The sequence below is a fragment of the Suncus etruscus genome, chromosome 4 (genome assembly GCF_024139225.1).
Source record: "Suncus etruscus isolate mSunEtr1 chromosome 4, mSunEtr1.pri.cur, whole genome shotgun sequence".
Lineage (NCBI taxonomy): Eukaryota > Metazoa > Chordata > Mammalia > Eulipotyphla > Soricidae > Suncus > Suncus etruscus.
Genome location: NC_064851.1, coordinates 77335582 through 77355567, shown reverse-complemented (window position 1 = coordinate 77355567; position 19986 = coordinate 77335582). Strand labels below are relative to the sequence as shown.

Below are 19986 nucleotides of genomic sequence, written 5' to 3'. Positions count from 1 at the left end.
CCCACTTTTCACTCTCCTGTCACACTCCCAGCAAGACACTCCCTTCACCTGTTGCACACAGAGTATTTCAGTGACTGTGATGGAGAATCTGGGGTAGGGGAATTGTAGGACTCAAATTTTCTGTGTCTTTTCTCTCTGGGTCTTTTAGCATTAAGCAGCCCATTAAACACACTTGAATTTCTAGGGTAAAACCTGGAAAAATCTCATTACACTGACTCGGAGGTTCTCATGCTTCCGCATACACTAACTCCTGGCATCTGATTAAATACAGGCTTTGTCTCAGGACTCACATAAGCAAGTGTCCAGCCCCAAACTACATGTCTTCAAGGGCCTGCATTTCTACCTGAGTCACATGGGGCACTCTCCTGTTGGAGTGTCACTTTTTAGTAGTGAGAAGATATAGGTAATCTGGGTTAAAGGGTCATTCTATAGACAAGGGGACCCTATCCTCTAAACCCCAAGCCAAGACATGTGGTTTGAGGATAGATTCAGGTCTGCTTCCTGCAGCCAAAGGTCTTCTGGCAGCACAATCAGGACACTTGGGCTTGGCTCTCCCTCAAATACACAGAGGACTATGGTTCCCAAACTCTGCTCCAGAGGACAATTTGGAAGCTGGACCAGCTGGAGTTGAGCCTGTAATCAAATCACTTTTGTTTTCTCCCAAACCACTGGGGAGAAATGTTAATGTAGTGATTTTGCAAGTTTATGTGATTCTCCTATATCTTTTCCTCTGCTTGAATTAGCTGTTCAGATTTTGCTCTTGGAGGGTAATCCCTGGTATGAGGGGGCAATTCATCCATCAGGGCAATGCCCCTGAGCTTTCCTACCTCTGAGATATGCTGGCTTAAGTGGGGCTAGAGAGGGACCTTGCAGCCCAATTTTAAGGATCTAGCATAAACAAAGCTGGGCCTACCCTTCACTTTCTTACTTCCCAGAGGGATTTCAAACAGACCTTATACTTCATAAATGAGAACAAAGAGGCAATGCAACAGCAGTCAGGGAACACAGGAAGCAAGGAAGGGGGGGTTGGGGGGGGAACTGCAGCATAAAGAGCTGAGGGAGACTTGAGCATATGTGGGAAGTGAGGTGAGAGAAGGAAGTGGGAGGAGGAGAGCTGACTTCAGACTGAAGGAGACTGGAAGAGAAGAACATGTAGTCAAAGAGAGATGGCAAGTGGCTGAGGAACATTCACGTGTTGGAATGTTCCATGGAAGCTTTTATAACACTGGGGCATGAAAATTTCACTTTCTTGAACCTTCAATGAATGACACTGATTACATACAGGTACATACACAATATAGTCTGACTCAAGAATACAAAATTAATTTTGTTATGTTTTGAAGCCATTCCTGGAGTGTACTAGAGGGTCATTCCTAGCTGTGCTTAGGGGATCATGAGGCGATAGGGATTGAACCAGGATCTACTGCAGGCAAATTGTGAGCCCCAGGCCACCGATTTCCACTGTGGGATGAACTTACCCACCTTCTGTAGTTCTGAGGATCAAACTCATGCAAGATAGGTGCTTGACCATGGAGTCAAATCCCCAGCCCCAAAGTATGAGTCAAGAGTCTAAAATATCAAACTCAGGGCTGGAAATGTGGCACAAACAGTAGAGCATAGGCCTCACATATACAAACCCTCACATATACAACGCCCCCTTTACTTCCATGTGTGACCATGGTGGTCCTCAGCACCACCAGGATCAGGCAGGCACTGCCAGATATGGCTCTCACAACAATATTATATCAAATACACTGGTGTATTTTCAGGGTGTTTCCATACTAGGACCTAACTTCAGGGCCAACTAGAATGCAGTTTTAAGCCATACATCCCTAGGCGGTGCCACTACAGGCCCTGGTTCTGTAGGTAGCATAGGGTCAGTCTATCACTGCATTAGCATTTCTACCTGCCGAAAAGAGAGCTCAGGTAATATCAGTGAGGTGGAGGTCCAGGATTGAGTCTAGAAATGAGACATGACCAGAATAATCATGTAGCAGCTTAGAACAGCTGCCTTGCAATGGCATGGCCACAAGTTCAAAACCCTAGTGTTTTATATGGTACTATGAAAAGAAGTGTACCCCCTGGATGAGAATGAGATTGAAGGACCTGCAAACATCACGATCAAGAAACACAATCTTTGTCAAGCACAAGTATGAGCCTCCACTGAAGAAGAGCGTATTGGTACAATCTGGTGCCCAAACCTGAGGTATTTTATACACACACACACACACACACCAGCACCACCAGCAGCAGTGAATTCAGGCGCTCATGCCCTACACTAAGTACAGGCTCTGTGGACTAGCGTCACAGATGTAGCAGGCAAAGACATAGCACATACACTAATGCTTTTGAATGTTCACCAGCAAAAAGAACAAAATCCACATGCAGCTGGCCCAGAAACTAATAGACACCCAGAAACAGCCCTTTCCGCCTGCAGTTTGACCAGGCATCTGCACACCTGTCATGACTCACTTGTGTGCCTGTGTCTATGGGGACTTGCTTGATCTGTAATTCCTGGTGCTCTACCCAAAGGGGCCTCTCTTTCCAAATGTTATCTCCTAAATTCACCTAAGTTACCCCAACCCCTTCAGAGAAATAGATAAAAATGTGATATTGGGCAAGTTGTATAAATTCAGGACCCAGTGTTGGCCTGTCAATGATCAAGGTGTTTCTGTGAGCCCTGGGTATGATGCCACCAACAAAGAAATGTCTGCCCTACCTTTACAAAGAGCCCTGCAGCTCTATAGAACCCCACAAATAAAGAAGCTTTGTTACTACATATTGGTTGGCTCAACCAAAACTTACTTCCTTAATCGTCCAGGTTAAGGGGTTGGAGTTAGGGAGATTGTTGGCCCCTAAAGCAGGAGAGCTACAGATATTCTTGGTCTCCTGGCCATTTCCCAGAAACTATGGGAACCTCATTGGACTCAACATTTCCAGCTGTTGGGAGCATCTCTCTGGGCCTTGAGGCTCCCTCATGCTCTCACAGAACTTTGTTTAGGCTTCTGTTACGTGGTCCTTTTGCTGCTTTTGAGACAAGTTTTCCACTGTTCTAAATGCCAGTCTTGTCATGTCTGTAAACATCAGTTCATATTCCTGGAATAAATCTTTTCTGTGTTCCATTCAGCTGCCCACAGGGGCACAGATGGCATGTTTTATGTGGTGGACACTATTTACACTTTTACCCCATAGAGGCCCATGAGATGCCACAAATGGAGCCCACACAGGAAGACAGTTCTGGGCCCAGAGACACTTGTCCTGATTGCCAGGAAAGGACACACACCCTAAAGTACACAGGGTACCTCTGTCCAAACACACATCCTCTGTTCATGACTGGGGGGGGGTGTCAAAGGAACCCCTAGCAGGCACCCAGAGAGGCGGCTCTTGTCCATGTGCCAGCAGGGTGTATATGGCTTTTTATGGCTAGAAGCAAGGGACAAAACACAGAGAATGCCCAAGATTGATCATAAAGTTAAAACCATTAACTGTTGGGGGCCAAAGCAACAGCACAGTGAGAAGGGCACTTGCATTGCTTGGGAGCCATCTAGGTTTCATTCTCAGCACTCATATAGTCCCCCATTTCCCACCAGAAGTGATCTGTGAGTACAGAGCCAGGAGTAAGTGCTGAGTGAGAACTCCTGGGTGTGACCCAAATACAAGCAAACAAAAACAAATCAAAAATAAAACCAATCAATCAGAGGTAGAAAGGCATTTATCTTGCATAAGAGTGTCCTGAATTAGATCTATGGCACTCTTATGGTCCCCGAGCCTCACCAAGAGTTATCCCTCAGTGCAGAGACAGGAGTAAACTCTGAGCACAGTTAAGTGGAACCCACCAAAAAATCATTAACCCAGCAAATCCTCCATTATAGAAAGGCTCACTACACTTATTTGCATTTCCTGGGCATCTGCTTGCTGAGTCCCAGTACATTCTTCCCACTACACTGATGGACAGCGTGAAACACAGAAGACTTGACCTTGTCAAGACCTCAGGATATGCAGTTAATGGATGCAAAAGTTGGGGGAGGGGAGGAGAGTGGGAAGAAGGAAAAAATCACTTTATTTGGAAAAATACTCGGAAGGAGCTGTGGCAGCCGCCTCTGTCAATGTCTGAGGAAGCATTTGCAGAAAATGTCAACAGATTGCTTCTTGCGTTGGAGCTGTGCAGGCTCAAAAAGTTTATTTTAACAGGGCATTTTGCTTAAAATTGCCTGGTTTTGGGCATTAAGAATGTCTCTTAACTATAGAACCTAGATTATGAGGTCCTTGTTGCGTTTTATCAATTTACCATAAATCAGAATGACATACTGTAAAAGACCCCCTTCCCAAACAGGGCCATAAGACCAACTCACTCTTTGTATTGCATTTATACTGAGTTCTTTTTCCTTTCTTGCCACTGCTCCCCCCAACCCCCTTTTTTTTTTACAACTTATTTGCTATGCAGAGGCTTAGAGCTCCTGCATGGGGATCAGTTCCAGACCTTGGTTTGATTCGAAACAAGCCAAGCAAATTTCCCTGAATGTGATTTCAAAAGGTTTTCCTATTCCTCTCATCAGGCGATTGAAGGCAGCTGAAAGCAAGTTACTATTTGAGCTCAAATCTTCTCAAGTATTTGGTATGACTCAGTAGACACAGTTCAGATGAACGCCCACTGCTCTTCTGAACCATTCGCTCAATAAGTCTCGAGCAGGACTAGGTCTCCAAAGCTAATTTACAAAGGCTTATACTTTCTGAGAAAGTCTCTCTCTTCCATTTTCACTTTTCTTTCGGGCTCTTTCTCCACTCTCTCTCTCTTCATATCACATTAACTAGATGTGACTCCAAAAGTTAATGGTAATTGCTTTCATCTTAATTTAGCAAAAAAAGAGAGAAAGAGAGAGAAAGGAATGTAATTTGCAGAGCTGAGTGAAGGTCATTACAGGTGTGTTATATTAGTGTGTTCATGAGCCCCCTGGGACAGGCCTGCTGAGATATCCAATAACTTTCTTAATGTGTAATTACACACCATTGGACTATAATTGATTAATTGAAAAGAGAATGTAGGCAGATGTGAGGGCAAGACTTCTGCTGCTCATTAAATGAATATGTCCTTGTTTCTCTTTAATAAGTTAAGTGGAACTACTCAAAAGCAATTAAGTCAGTAGTGAAATTCATTAAATTTTAAGTAATTATTGGTATTAAATTCTGTAATAAAATTCAAGGCTCAGCACAGTTCTATTTTTAAAAGAAGGATGATAATTCTATGGGGCCAATTTAAGAATGAAAGTTTCCAGAGAAAATGACATCCTGGATGACTAACATTTTGTGTGGAAATCTAAAAGGCAGCAAGGGAAGAGAAAGGACGAGTGGAGAGGAAGTTTGATTTACTTCCCGAATCATTAGAGGATGTAGTTGCCTAAATCCCAGAAAGGAGAAGTACTTTCAAAGTCATTCTTCCATTTGAAATCTTTATCTAATACCATACAGTGCCATGCTACTTGCCTTGCATGTGTAAGGCTGTGGGTTTGACCCCTGTCACCACAAAAAGCAGTAAAATATGAATCCAAATAGTTCAAAGAGAATTTTGGCAGGGGAGAGAAGCAGAGAACATATTTATAAATCTAACACCTTGAGCACTCCATTTGGTACCTTCACTAGTAGCTAAATTCACACATAAACGTACATATGAGGAGCTGAATATAATTAGAAAGAAAATTCTTTCCAGGAGCTACTCTTTCCCTTCAGAAACAAACCTGGGTCACGGGTGTGAGGAAGGGAGGATAAGGAGGAATGCCACTTTTTGGAAGGGGTCACACCGAGGTCTCACATATCCCACAGGTGGCTTCTATACCTTCTGCCATTTTTTGTTCTATCTATGAAACCTAACAACTCAGAAATGTGTCATAAAGGTGCCTAATTCAGCCTCATTGCTAAATTCCAGACATTCCTGACAACTCACACATAAGAACAAGTGGCAGCAGAATAGTCCGTGAGAAAATGCCAACAGGAAGCTGTTTTACCATGGTTTGTTCATTCATTCACACAGGAAACATTTTTGCACATGACTTGAGTCTTTATTAAGATCCTTTTGGGCCAGAGAGATATTACAGGGGTAAGGCACTCACCTTGTCCACAGTTTATTTCCTGGCATTTTCTCTGAGCACTATTAGGAGTGATCCCTGAGCACAGAGGCAGGAGTGAACCCAGAGCACCACTGGGTACAGTCTTCCAAAATCAAAAATAAGATTTTTATAGATGCAAAGTTTTATAGGTGCATCTGTATCTCTGAAAATGCAGATAATATAAAACAACTGGTGTACAGAGGTTTTACTGAAAATTTACAGAATGCCATTCTATAAAACTGCTGTTCATTCTAGAACCCTCCAAGGCACTTGTGCTTCACAGGTACTTAGTGAAAGCTCCAGGATAAATAGATGTTAGCAAAAAATGATGGTGGCTTTGGGAAAAGCATAAGAGTGCAGGCACAAAGCTCTCTGCTGAACATATGGGAGCAGTACAGGTTCACAAGGTGAACACATGGCACACAATATCACAATAGTCTTCCTTTCCCATCCCAATGAGTCCCTGTGAACACATATAGAACCTGACTAATTCAGGCAGCTCCTTATTCCTATCAGCATTAACTCCCAATGAGAAGATATCATTCTTTATACTTTGTAATACTTTCTAAACACAGTACTGGGAGGAGTTGGTCCTTGTGTATGGTGGCTGACAACTGCATGTTTTCAATAGCCACAGACAAATACCCTAACCTTTAACAGCAATTCCAGTTTTTGAGAGGGGTTCATGAATTAAGTACCCAAATTTTTAAATAGTTTTTTTTTGTTTTTTTTTGTTTGTTTGTTTGTTTGTTTTGCTTTGGTAGTCACACCTGGTGCTGCTTAGGAGTTTTACTCCTGGCTCTGCACTTAGGGATTACTCCTCAGATTGCTCAGAGGACTATGTGGGAATCTAGGGATCAATCCTGGGTTGGCCATGTGCAAAGCAAATAGCCTACCTGCTGTACTACTGCTGAAGTCCCCTTTAAATAGTTTTAAGGGCAGAAGAAATGGCTTATATGGGTTGAAGCACATGCTTAACATGCAGGATGCTTAGGTTTAATCTTTAGTACCTCATGGTCCCCCAGCACCCCTAGAAGTGACCTCTAAACACAGAGTTTGGAGTAGTCACTATGCACCAGACTGTGCTCACATCTGTTGCTCTTCAAATATAAAAAGATTTTAAAACTTTATGGACATCACATTGTTTTGTAGACATTGTCTTCCTATAATATAAACCAAAGATTAAATTCAAGATATAAAAACTATTCATACCCAATAAAGCAGGGAGAAAAATGTCCCTTCAAAAAGGGTCTTTTGGTTTGAATTATAAGGACTAGCTGTCTCCACTGAGGCAGCTCAGTTTTCGAATTGGCTAATTTGATGACAAGTCAAAACATTGCTTAAACAGTATGAAAACAAAATAAGGAAATATAAAACACAAATAAGAAAATGTAAAATAAGGAAAAATAAAAATAAAAATGGTTTACAACTCTATTTTTCTGTGTTATTCTATGTACTCTTATTTAAATATAAATGACAGAAAATATGATATAAGTGACTGAGATATAGGAAATGTTAAAGGCTCTGAATTTCATAATGAAATGCTCTGATTCATGTATAAATCCACAGTTTTACATAAAGCATATACTTCCCCTTTATATATCATATACACAATGCAATATGTACATATCATAAACCTATGTGCAACATACATACATGTATATATAATTTCCACATGTTTTATTTTGTAAAGTTCAAACTATCTCAGCTATGCAAATATCTTTGTATTAGGTATATAAAAGTATTTCTTTAAGTCAGAAACACTGTTTATTCCCCAAGGAATATCACATTTTTGTACACATTTATCAGACAATTTAGAAGTAAACACTACTAGTCAAAAGTGCTATCTAATGGAGACTCCTTCCAAACTATTTCACATTTCTGAATAGCCTGAATACTTTTCATGTACAAGTTGTAATCTAGCACCTGCTCAATATGTAAATATTGCCTCCTTGCTTGACTTAGTCACTTAAAAAAGCTGATGTGGGTCTTAAGAGAGTAAAGAGGGCAGAGCACTTGCTTTGTAAGCAGTATGAGTTTAGATTCAAGACACCACATATAGTCCCCCAAACTCTACTAAGAGTGATCCCTGAGCACTGAGCCAGGAATAATTCCTGAGCACTGTGCGGGGTGTGGCCCACAAACAAAACAAAACAAAAATATACTGATGCCATTTACCTTCTCTGACCATAGAAAATGTGTCTTGCAGATTCTAGAATCATATTAGAATTAGACTCAAACTAGAATCATATTAGAATTAGACTCAAACTTTCCACTCCAAGGAAACTGAACCAAATCAAGATCACAAAATAACAAAGTTCTCACACTATTGATGAGATTAAACATTATCTACACAAGTTGGTATTTAAAATGTGGACTGTAAAAATCTGAAATGCACCTAAGGTACTTTTTTATTCTGTAGGTTGAAAACTTTTCTAAGAGATTTTAGCAATGATGGAAGATAAAGCGTACATCCTAACTTATAAAAGTTATACTATATCCTAATGAAATCTGTAGCTTTCTCTAGTGAAAGAAAAATAAACCATTGTTCATTTATCAACATATCCTCATGATTTTTTTCAAGAAAAAAACTGATAAATATGCAACCCATAGTAGAATATTAGGCAATTTTTCTGGATATTACAGCAAAAGTACTGCTTATTATTAGTATAGAGCTGCTTTATCTGGAGTGTATCTTAACTAGCTTAGCATGAAAGAATGAACAAAATCATTTATCTGCTCCACTAGGGGAAAGTTCACTCAGTCAGGATGCCCAGTGAAAGTAGGACTAGAGTTAACTCTGCTCTCAAACTCAACAGTAACCAACAAACATCCAAGACCAATCTTAACATTGTTTTCTGTACTAATACCAGGGGGAGATGTGCTTGTATGCATCATGTGGCAAATAATTATTGAACATCTTTCTTTATAAGAGTTCACTAAATCTATATCAACACTGATGGTAGATACCATTCTTTTATATCACTAGGGAAAAGCAATGCCCATTAAAATCTAACAGGCCATCAATTACATGCAACCCTGTTTCTGAGGTGGTAAAATGTTAGGGGAAAAGTGCACCTCTGAACCCAGGAAAAAGGTTGTAATCCAATATTTCCTGTAAGCAAGAAAAAAGACAAAACACCTGCATCCCAGAGCTCCAGGCCAGGAGAGCCTCTTGTGGAATGAAATGAGAATGTCTCTATTCTAAGTTCCAGAAGGCCAGACAGGAGAAAGGGGGAGTTGGAAGAAGAGGCTGAAAGAAGAGGAATGCATGACCTTAGACAACAGAGGGAGGAAGTATACAAAACACACAACTACAAAAGAGACTTCAAAACCAAACTACAACAAAAAAAGAGAATTCTTTGAAAGGTTTTCTTTTTCCTGTGCCTGCTTACTAACATCTTAATCATGGACTTTTTCTTTCTTTTTCCCTTTTTAAATTCCCTCTGACTGGTTCCTTACCACCCCCCACAGTACCCCCCACATCCATCTTCAATTTCTTTGCCTCTCTTATTACTCACATATGTCATTCTGCTCAGCTCCAAATATTTTTTTTACCTTTCCTTTTTTTCTCCCAAGACACTTGCTTGCTTGTCCTTCTAACTATTAACCAGCACATCTGTATCTGGATATAATTAATATTTGTTCAGGCTGGTTACTTGTGTACTGTTAGATCAATAATTGATATCGTATCTGATTTTCTAGTTTTGCCTGACATAGAGTTTCTATTAAGTCATCAGAGGCAAATTCTCTTTGGTGTTCCATGCAATAATTGGTTAGTCCTTACAACTGAAAGAGTGACAAAGAAGCTGACACCTGGCTCCATAAAATACTTGACGTCCAAAAATCTAAACGGAAATAGATCAGTTCTCAACAAGGACTACAGTCCAACCAAATGTTTTTACAATAGTCTTACTCAACATAAAAAGAATAATTATTTGAAAATAGTCTTAGTTCTCATCGTTAACTATTGCTGTCAGATTTTTAAAAACAATATACTCAAATATTTATAATCCATTAACAATTTTTGCTAATACTCTACAGCTATAGATTGTTTCAAATGTATCAAACTAAAATATATATTGTATATATGTATATATATATATAATTGGGGATGGCCATAGATATAGTACAATGGGTAAGGAATTTGCTTTGCATGTGGCTGATCCAATCTTTAGTATCCCATATGATCTTTCAAGACTAGCAGGAGTGATTCCTGAGTGCACAGCAAGGAGTAATTCCTGAATACACCTGGTGTGGCTCAGTAACAACAACAAAAATACATAATTTGGTATCTTCCCCTCTAATTTACCTTGCACTGAGAATTCTCAAATTCTGGTATGTTTCTCTGAATAATAAATCCTGAATAAATCCCTTTCCTGCGGCTGGAGAGATAGCACAGCGGTAGGGTGTTTGCCTTGCACACAGTTGACCCAGGACAAATGGTGGTTCAAATCCTGGCATCCCATATGGCCCCCCATGCCTTCCAGGAGTGATTTCTGAACACAGAGCCAGGAGTAACCCCTGAGTGCTGCTGGGTATGACCCAACTCCCCACCCCTTTCCTAATATTCTCTATAGATGTTCTTTCTATCTTCAGAATTCTACTTTTTTACTGTTATTATAAAGAAATAGAAAAAGCTATTCAGAATTAATTGCTTCATTCTCTCATCACACAAACATAGACTGAACTTGTTCTTTTAGCACTGGGATAAGAGGATGCCTAAGATGTGGTCCTAGGGGAGCATCAAATCTTTTTTTTTTTTTTTTTGTGGGGTGGGTTAGGCCACACTAATGGTAACTAAGGGCTTACTCCTAATTCTGTTCTCAGGGATTATTCTTAGCAATGCTTGAGAGACCATAAGTACTAATACATTGGAGAGCCACAAAAGATGGTTTTCTTGTCTCCTTCAATTAATAGGCTTATCAAAAGCACATTAACTCGCTGCTGCAGAATATGTATTTTCATGTGTGAATGATATCTTCTCTTTGGTTCTGCATTTACTTAATTGCGTATTTCTAAGATCAACAATTTTGCTGTTAATGGAAGAGCAAGATAAAGAAGTCTTGCATCATATAGGGTCTTCATTGAGAGCTATATATTTTTTTCAGAGTTTAGCTCTAAGATTTATCTTCAAAAGGCACCTCATCTATCATATGGTATAGAGGAAATGCTGTGACTTATTTTATTTTTGAGCTGTGCTCAGGGCTCTGCACTCAAGAATCACTTTTGGTGAGCATAGAAAGTATACAGAATGTCAAGGATTGATCGCTGGTGAAAACATGCAGGGCTAAGTGCCTATCTGCTGTACTGGAAATGTGACTTCTGTGTTAAATATACATACTCAAGATTTTAAGATTATCTACTGCTATACAAGGCTTAAATTTTCCTTACTAGAAGATTCCTTTCACCTTTTGCCAAAAAAATGCAACTTGAATAACTGCTTTCAGAAACACTGCAGATTCACTACATGGTTGATTCTGAATTAATTTTTGCTCATTAGGCACTTAGAAATCCTTAACTATTGCCAAATTCTTTATGGTCTCACATTATGTGACACACACCCCCATTATGAGTTAAGAAGCTTATGTGTGGGCTGGAGCATTAGCACAGAGGTTAGGATGTTTGCTTTGCATGTAGTTGACTTGGGTTCGATCCCCAGCATCCCATATGGTCACCTGAGCCTGCAGGGTGATTTCTGAGCACAGAGAGGGGAGTAACTCTTGATCACCACTAGGTGTAGCAAAAAAAGCTTAGGTGCTCAAAAATTTGGTGAAGTGGGACCAGAGCAACAGTACAGCAGATGCTTTAATTGCACACAGCTAACCCTTGTTTGATCCGCAACTTGTCATATGGTCCCTTGAGCCCCACTGGACATGATCCTGAGCACAAAGCCAGATACTGAGCACTGCTAGTAGTAGCCCCAAAACAAACAAACCAAAAAGAAAAAAAAATTGTCAAGAGGTAGTATAACACCTTCTTCTGAAGAAATGATCATAATCATAATCCCAATAACCTGAGTGCTAACAATATGACAAATACTCTGTCTTTTACTTTATAATTCATGAAAACTTTCTAAACAGCTGTGATTGCTATTCCCATTTTTATACACAAGAACATGGACACAATGAGATTCAGAGATTTGCCCAAAAGCAACAGCCAGTGTGGGGTGGTGACTTTCCTGAATTTAGTCCAATCCAGTTTGGCTCACAAATCTAGGAGCACATACTATTTTTTGGAAGTTATTCTTTCTTCTTTAAAAAAAATCATTCTTACACTGCAGTACTTCAGAAACCAGCAACATTTTCTAGGCCACTAACAGGCGTTGCTAGTGCCCTGGGCATAAACAGGCAAGTGGGCGGGTATTTAAGGGTTTCTCTGAAGTTCTCTGTACTAATTAAAATACTACATGTGGGCTTCTATCCAAACCAAATGGAAGGAGACTAGTTAGAGAATAAACTTAAGAGCATAAGGGATTTACCCTAAGCTTTTGTTTAAATTAATGCCACCTTCTAGCTCCTTTTTATTAGTAGGAAGAGTTCTTATTGACTTTTTATAATAAATGACAGGCATACTAAGTCTCTCATATCTTATGTTCTTCAAAACAACCCAAAGGGACAGTGAATCTATTTATCTTCACTAGACTGGTACAAAGCAGAGGCTAGGACAGGTAAGAAATTGGTCCTGGGGCTGGAGAAATAGCATGGAGATAGTGCATTTGCCTTGCATGCAGAAGGACAGCGGTTCGAATCCCAGCATCCCATATGGTCCCCTGAGCCTGCCAGGAGCGATTTTTGAGCGTATAGCCAGGAGTAACCCCTGAGCGCTGCTGGGTGTGACCCAACACCCCCCAAAAAACAAAAACAATAAAAGTAATTGGTCCTGCTTGCTCAGTTAATACATGTGAAGAACTGGGATGGAGATGCCTATGAGTACCTACCATAATACAGTGTCTGCCTTGATAAACAGGTGGTTTGGGACCCTTCTCTGGTTCTAGACTCTGGTGAATCCATACAATGACTCTGATGCTCTTTTTGCAATGATCTGAGACTAAACACCAAATACTCATGCTTTGAAAACTGGAGTTTGTGTGGTACCAGGCATACTATCAAGGATTCCTATGCCAAGAAAAGTCCTCTAGCTAGAGAGTTCTACCCTATCCCAGATGGTTTCTTTTCAAGATAAAGATGTTGAAAAAGCCTATTAAAAGAGAGTCTGTCTGGGTGAAAAGTGAAGGAGATGGTTTATGGCTGAGCACAGGTCTTTGAACAGGAGCACAAGTTTCTCAATCAGAAGACCAATAGTTATTACGAGGCTGTGAAGAATAGCTAGGAAGAAGCAGACCCAGCTGGAGAGCAAGATGAAAGCAGGAATGAGAGAACTGGAGGAAAAGAACATCAGTTAGGGAGCTTGCTTTGCATGTGGCAGAGCCAGGTTCAATCCCTGGCATTACATATGGTCCTCTGAGCCCTACAGGAGTGATTTCTGAGTGCAGAGACAGTACTAACACCTGAGCACCTTTGGGTGTAGCCCCCCAAAAGAAAACAAAGGCAGGAATGAGCAGGTAACATAGGGCAGTACAAGCAGAATCCAGTCCTCAGTCTGGCCTGTCTCAGTCCCATAGGACCCCAAATTAATCTAGCCTTCTGCCTTTTTTCAAAAAAAAATAAAATAAAATAAAATAAAAAAAGGAAAGGAAAGAAAAAAAGAATAACTGAGCACCTTGCTTAGAAATTTACATTCTTTAAGGAAAAAACAGAAAGCACCTACTCAATTGCACCTGCGGCTACTACTCCCGTCCCATTATCTCAGCACCCCATCATGATCAGAATCATTTACTTCAGAAAACACTGGTCCAGAAAGAGCTTTTAGAGAGTGCTACTGTTTCTTTGGGAGCGCCCCCATGCTTATTCTAAAACTAGTCATTTCCTTTCTAAAGTGTTCTAACTTTTAAAAATATAGTTTTAAATACTGTGCTGGGGGGCAGAAGTAATAGTTGCGGCTGACCCATTTTTGACTCTCAGTATCCCATAGGTCGCCTGAGCCTGCCAGGAATAACCCCTGAGAGCTGCTGGGTATGGCCCAAAGAACAGTAAATAAATATAATTAATAAATACTGTCAGACATATTAATAGTCCTTAAGGAAGATGTAGGGTCGGTAGGGAAATACTGGGCAAGGCCAACTTTCTCTAGATGGTTAACTGTTCTCAGGATTTTCTAGGTCTTTTTTGAAAGTAAAACCAGTTTATCTGAGAAATGTGTGTGAGAGAGAGTGAGAGAGAGAGAGAGATAAAGAGAGAGAGGGAGGGAGGGAGAGAGAGAGAGGGAGAGAGAGATCATAAGATAAAATAAAGAAAATAACATCTCAGGCAGAAATGTGGGTAAATGTCTTCCTAGATCACTTTACATTTTATCGTCCCTATGTAAAGAAAGCTTTACACAGCTCAGAATGGTCACAAATGACAAATGTTTTATTTATGTGATGGGATCCAAATATGTCATGTTAATTTTAATCCTCAGTAACTGTACTTGTCAGCCTTAATACCAAAAAGTCAGGGTCTCACTGTGACCTGTGTCGCGAATCTGATTTTTCATTAAATCAGCAACGTCAACAAGATGGTTTGAAGAATTGTGACTACTCTGCAAAGCCTACCAAACTCTGGCTTTCCGTGTGGCCGTCTTTTAGAAAAGGATGTATTAGCCAGGCTAATAGGAATATCTAGCCCAGATATCAAATAGGTTTCTTGGTTGATATGGTATATTTTGGATGGGTTTGGGCACCACAGCCCACAATACTCAGGAACTAGTTCCAGCTCAGTGCTCTGGGGTTGCTCCCAGATGTGCTCTGGAAACCTTCTGGTCCCAGGCTCCAGTTGAGGGTTCCAGTTTACTATGAAATGAGAACAACTGAGGCCAGAGTAGTAGTGCGTTTGCCTTGTACTCAGCTGATCTAGGACTAACTGCAGTTCAATCCCCCGAAATCCCATATGGTCCCCCAAGCCAGAAGCGATTTCTGAGTGCATAGCCAGGAGTAACCCCTGAGCATCATCGGATGTGACCAAAAAACCAAAAAAAAAAAAAAGAAAAAAAGAAAAAGAAATGAGAACTGGAGAGGGCTAACAGTAATAGCAGCTAATGCTAATACAGGATGAATGTTAATCTGGACCAGGCCCTTCCTTGTTTCTCTGCCATTGTTTTCCTTTCTGACAATACCCTCTGAAGTAACTATGATTCACTATCACACTTTAAAGAGGAAGATCTGATGTTCAGAGATTTCCAAAAGGAGAGGGATCCAGAGTGACGTTATGCCACACATGTGGCCATCAACATTCAGATTTGCACCTGGGTCCAGGGCTCCACCACCAGTGTGATGCATTGTAAATGAATGAAAGTGCACCTTGGGTAAGACCTGAACCCACTATCATGATGATTATGATACTCTCTAGATTTGCTGTCCACTGGAGTAAAAGTGCCTTCAGGGAAGGGGTTGTGTCTTTTCCTGTTCTGTGTCCCATGATCTCTGTCATGTGTGAAGCCCAGGACCTAAAAGAGGCTTAATAATGTCTTGTAAATTGTAAAATGAACACAGAGATGTTTCACCTTAGCATCTTTGCCAAAAGACAATATCTAAGTCTTAGAATCCATCTGTCCATGCTCTCCTTGTCCACATTGGAAAGGCATGATGAAACAGCCTACAGAATAGCCCAAACTTTTCTCTTCCTTGCCATCTCTGTTCACAACTGAAAGAACTCTCTCTTCTCCCTGAAGTGGCATTGCTAGTGACCAAAAAGAATTATTTCTCAAGAAAAAAAAAAAAAAAGAATTATTTCTCATGCTGGTCTTACTGATGTCCCAGCTGTGGGCTCCATTCCCCTCCCTTTGCAACCACCCTGCCCTGTAGTGCCCATGGAGGAGCTGAGGGGTATTGGCCATATAGAAAAGTATTTGAAAACTCAAAAAGACATGGGGAAACCTGAGTTTCTTTTCTTACCTCACATTCCTAAATCTTGTTTGTTTCCAACCTAATCACATCACTGTTTATTACTCTTTGACTACTTTTTAATCTTCTTCCTAAATTCAGTGATGTCTTCTGGGTTGGTCCTGGTCACACACTAGGTACCAGTTTAATTGCCTTCAGTTCTTTCACTCATACTTCTCAACACCCCTCTGCTTCTAGCTAGAGGTCCGTTCCTTCAAGCCTCAGCCTTTCTCATCTATCTACAAGGGTTTCTTTCCAGAGACCTTCAAGAACTGAAACCAGTAAGCTCAGATTATGATCAAGGACTTTCTCTTAACCAGTTCTTAACCCAACTCCCACCAGCAATACAAAAAGGAAAGTAAGAAGGTCTTTTAGATTCCTCCCAAAATGAGAAGCTATGGTAAAGGGACTAGTAATGATTCTGGAACTAGGGAACGGTGTAGCCAAGTGCTAGAAATGTTTCTCCTTCTGGAGTTTCATATCTTTTTGATATAGTCCATTTTCTTTGATTGAAAATTATTTGCTTTGATCATAAAGTTTAAAGTGCTAACAAAATAACATGCCTCTGGGTGTGTGTCTCTGTCAAGATGCCTGTGTGCATGTGAGCATGTGTATGCACCTGTCTCTGTAGGGCTAGTAACACTATGCTGAATTGTGACATAGTGACTAGCACTTAAGTTTTATCTAATGTCACTCTATTTGACAGTCTTGCACTTTCAACATTAATAAAAAGCATAAGGAAGCTGCTGCATAACCAACCCAAGCATCTTGGCTACCAAGCTAAATAGCTTGTCATCTGTGTTGTACATTAAGTGTTCAGGCACATATCACAGTTTGGAATTTCAACAAAAGTTGGGGAGTGGTTGTAGAATCGATACCCTACAGGAAATTTACAGAGGCAGAGCTGTTTTTTCTATATGTTGATGCTTTCTTTGCCAGTGCCTTCTGATTACCTATATATTCCAGGCATCAATTTTACTTAGCTTTTGTTTAGAACACTTAATATACCTCCCTCTTCCAAGAAACAGAGTTTGAGGGTATGGGGGAGGACAGAGAAATCACTTGTCAATAATAAGTAAAGTTCAATGGAGCTGGAGTGATAGTCTAGATAAAAGGTAGGGTACTGCCTAGCGCACAGCTGAGTTGGATTCAACTCCTAGTCTCTGGCATCCCTGAACACTGCCAGGAGTGATCCCTGGATGCATAACCACGAGTAACCACTAAGCATCACCAAGTATCCCTCCCGATTAAAAAAAAAAGTCAGAGACCATTTCCTTTCCTTCCTTTCCGCCTGGTTTCTTTCTACTCAGCCCCTATGGTCCAGAGAATTCATCTCCAGTCACGAGCTCCTGGTCACTTGAGAGTACAGAATTAACCTGAGTTTTTAATGATTTTCCCTAAAACCTGGTACCCCCACCTTCCAAACACCCCCACTGCCTAGAATGAGTCAGTGAGAAGAACCCCCTTCAAGCTGTAAGAACCATGGCATGAGGACCTCAACATTTTCTCATGGGGTCTTGAAATTTTACTCTAATCCACTCTAAGAAAATGCCAAGGTGAAGGGACCAGAGCAATATCACAGCAATAGGTCATTTGCCTTGCATGCGGCCGACCCAGGATGGACTTGGGTTCGATCCCCCAGCATCCCATATGGTCCCCTGAGCCTTCCAGGAGCAATTTCTGAGTGCAGAGCTCAAGTAACCCAAACACTTCCTGGTGTGGCCCAAAACAACAACAACGAAGAAGAAGAAGAAGAAGAAGAAGAAGAAGAAGAAGAAGAAGAAGAAGAAGAAGAAGAAGAAGAAGAAGAAGAAGAAGAAGAAGAAGAAGAAGAAGATAGAAGAAGGAAGAAGGAAGAAGATGAAGAAGGAATAAGAAGAAGAAAGAAGGAAGAAGATGAAGAAAAAGAAGAAGATAAAGAAGGAAGAAGAAGATGATGAAGAAGGAAGAAGGAAGAAGAAAGAGAAGAAGAGGAAGGAAGAAGAAGAAAGAAGGAAGAAGAAGAAGAAGGAAAAAGATGAAGAAGAAGGAAGAAGATGAAGAAGAAGGAAGAAGATGATGAAGAAGAAAGAAGAAGAAGGAAGAAGAGAAGAAAGAAGAAAAAGAAGAAGGAAGAAAGAAGAAGGAAGAAGATGAAGAAGGAAGAAGAAGATGATGAAGAAGAAAGAAGAAGATGAAGAAGGAAGAAGAAGGAAGAAGGAAGAAGACGAAGAAGAAGAAGAAGAAGAAGAAGATGATGATGATGATGATGATGCTGAGATCTTCTGAGTTCTCTTTTAAGAAAGAACAAATCTCTTCCACACAAAAATATAATTTCTATGGGCTTTATAAGTGACAAACACCATTGCTTCTCTTGCAGCTAAAAAAAAATAAATTCCTACTTGGAGAAATAAGCTTACTTTATTATTATTATTATTATTGTTGTTGTTGTTGTTGTTGTTGTTGTTGTTACTCTCCCTTTCTCTTATCACCAGAAAGTATGCTGACCAAAATAAAGCATGTCTAACTCAGAGAACAAAGATTGTACCAATCTCTCAAAACTACTGCCAACACAATATTGTGTTTAAGCACAGCAATTTAAGCACAGACTAAACATATATTTCCTCTAAAGATAGCTAGGAAAGATGGTCACGTATATGCTTTACTTCCTCCAGTATAAACTGACCACAACAAACTCAAACACATTTTTCTGATAAATAAAAAGAAATCAAATATGGCAAACTCCTTTTTGCAATTTCTCTAAAAAAAAGCAAGTTCTTCCCCAGAACATTCTGATACCAAAACACTGCATAAATGATCCCTGTGATCTGTGTCAGATGTCACAGTTATGTAGCCAAACATTAAAATTGCAGTGAATAAACGGGAGACTCTTAAACAGATAATATTAGCAGGCCTGGGTGTTTAAGAGCCCTGAGATTAAAACGTAAAGGTGAGGCAATCTCCAGAGCCAGAAAGTGCATTTATCAACTCTGTGCAGGGGTTGCTTTGGAAAGAGGGAAGCCGTCCCAATGAGAGGTGCTGTCATAATCTTGCAGCAGGAAAGGAATTGTCTCATTATCCATTTCTAACCACTGCTGCTAGAACATGTCAGAACGGGATTTATTCTCTTCTCTTTAGCTCTTTGGACACTTTATTTGTAATGAACAGTTGGGATCAGAGAGAGGTCCAAAGCCTTGTGACTTTTGGGATTCCCTAATGCTGAGACCTGGCAGGGCTGTGTTGTGTTTTGCCAAAAACTAAACAGAAATTAGACTACCTTGAAATATAACAACTGAGCATCCTAGCTAGCTCTCAGTGTTTCCACTTAGTGGGAGCAAATGTTTTTGCTTTAATGCAACCAAAGGGAAAAGAACATTTAGGGACAACATAGCTAGATCCCTCATAAAGCTTCATTTTCAAAAGCAGTGCTTGAATCTCTAAATAAATGACAATTCATTCTCTGTTTACTTTAGGTAAACAGAAAATGCATCGCGGAGCACTCATTTTCAAAAGCTAATCAAGAACATTAGGTCCCAACAGATTCATTTAATAGAAATATAATAGGCATTCCTGCTTGCTTTTCATCTTGTCTCGCTGTAAATGCAAAAATGAACAGCAGATTAACCCTGTGCTGGAACAAGATTCCCTGTCACAGCTGATATCCACTCTCAAGAATAGTAAATATCCTCACATCCTGTTGCTGCTTTGACTTCTACATAGGAGAGATGAAAGTGCCTGATTGAGTTTGGCAAAAGAGTGCAGGAATAGTTGAATTTTAAAGGGAGTACTGCGTGTCAACTCTGCTATCTTTCCTAGTAGAAAAAAATATTACCATGCTGTCTCCTAAAATAGTCTACAGTTAGGAAGCAGGAGGTGGGGGAGGCAGTTATTTCTTTTTTCCTCCCCAAGCTATGTTGATCAACTAAC

The 19986-nt window shown here is 40.3% G+C and overlaps 1 protein-coding gene across 1 annotated transcript in view; it reads right to left on the bottom strand.

The window, feature by feature from the left end:
- SOBP (sine oculis binding protein homolog) overlaps positions 1–19986 on the bottom strand; it is a 162942-nt gene that overhangs the window by 34350 nt on the left and 108606 nt on the right. The gene's annotated exons all lie outside the window — the stretch shown is intronic.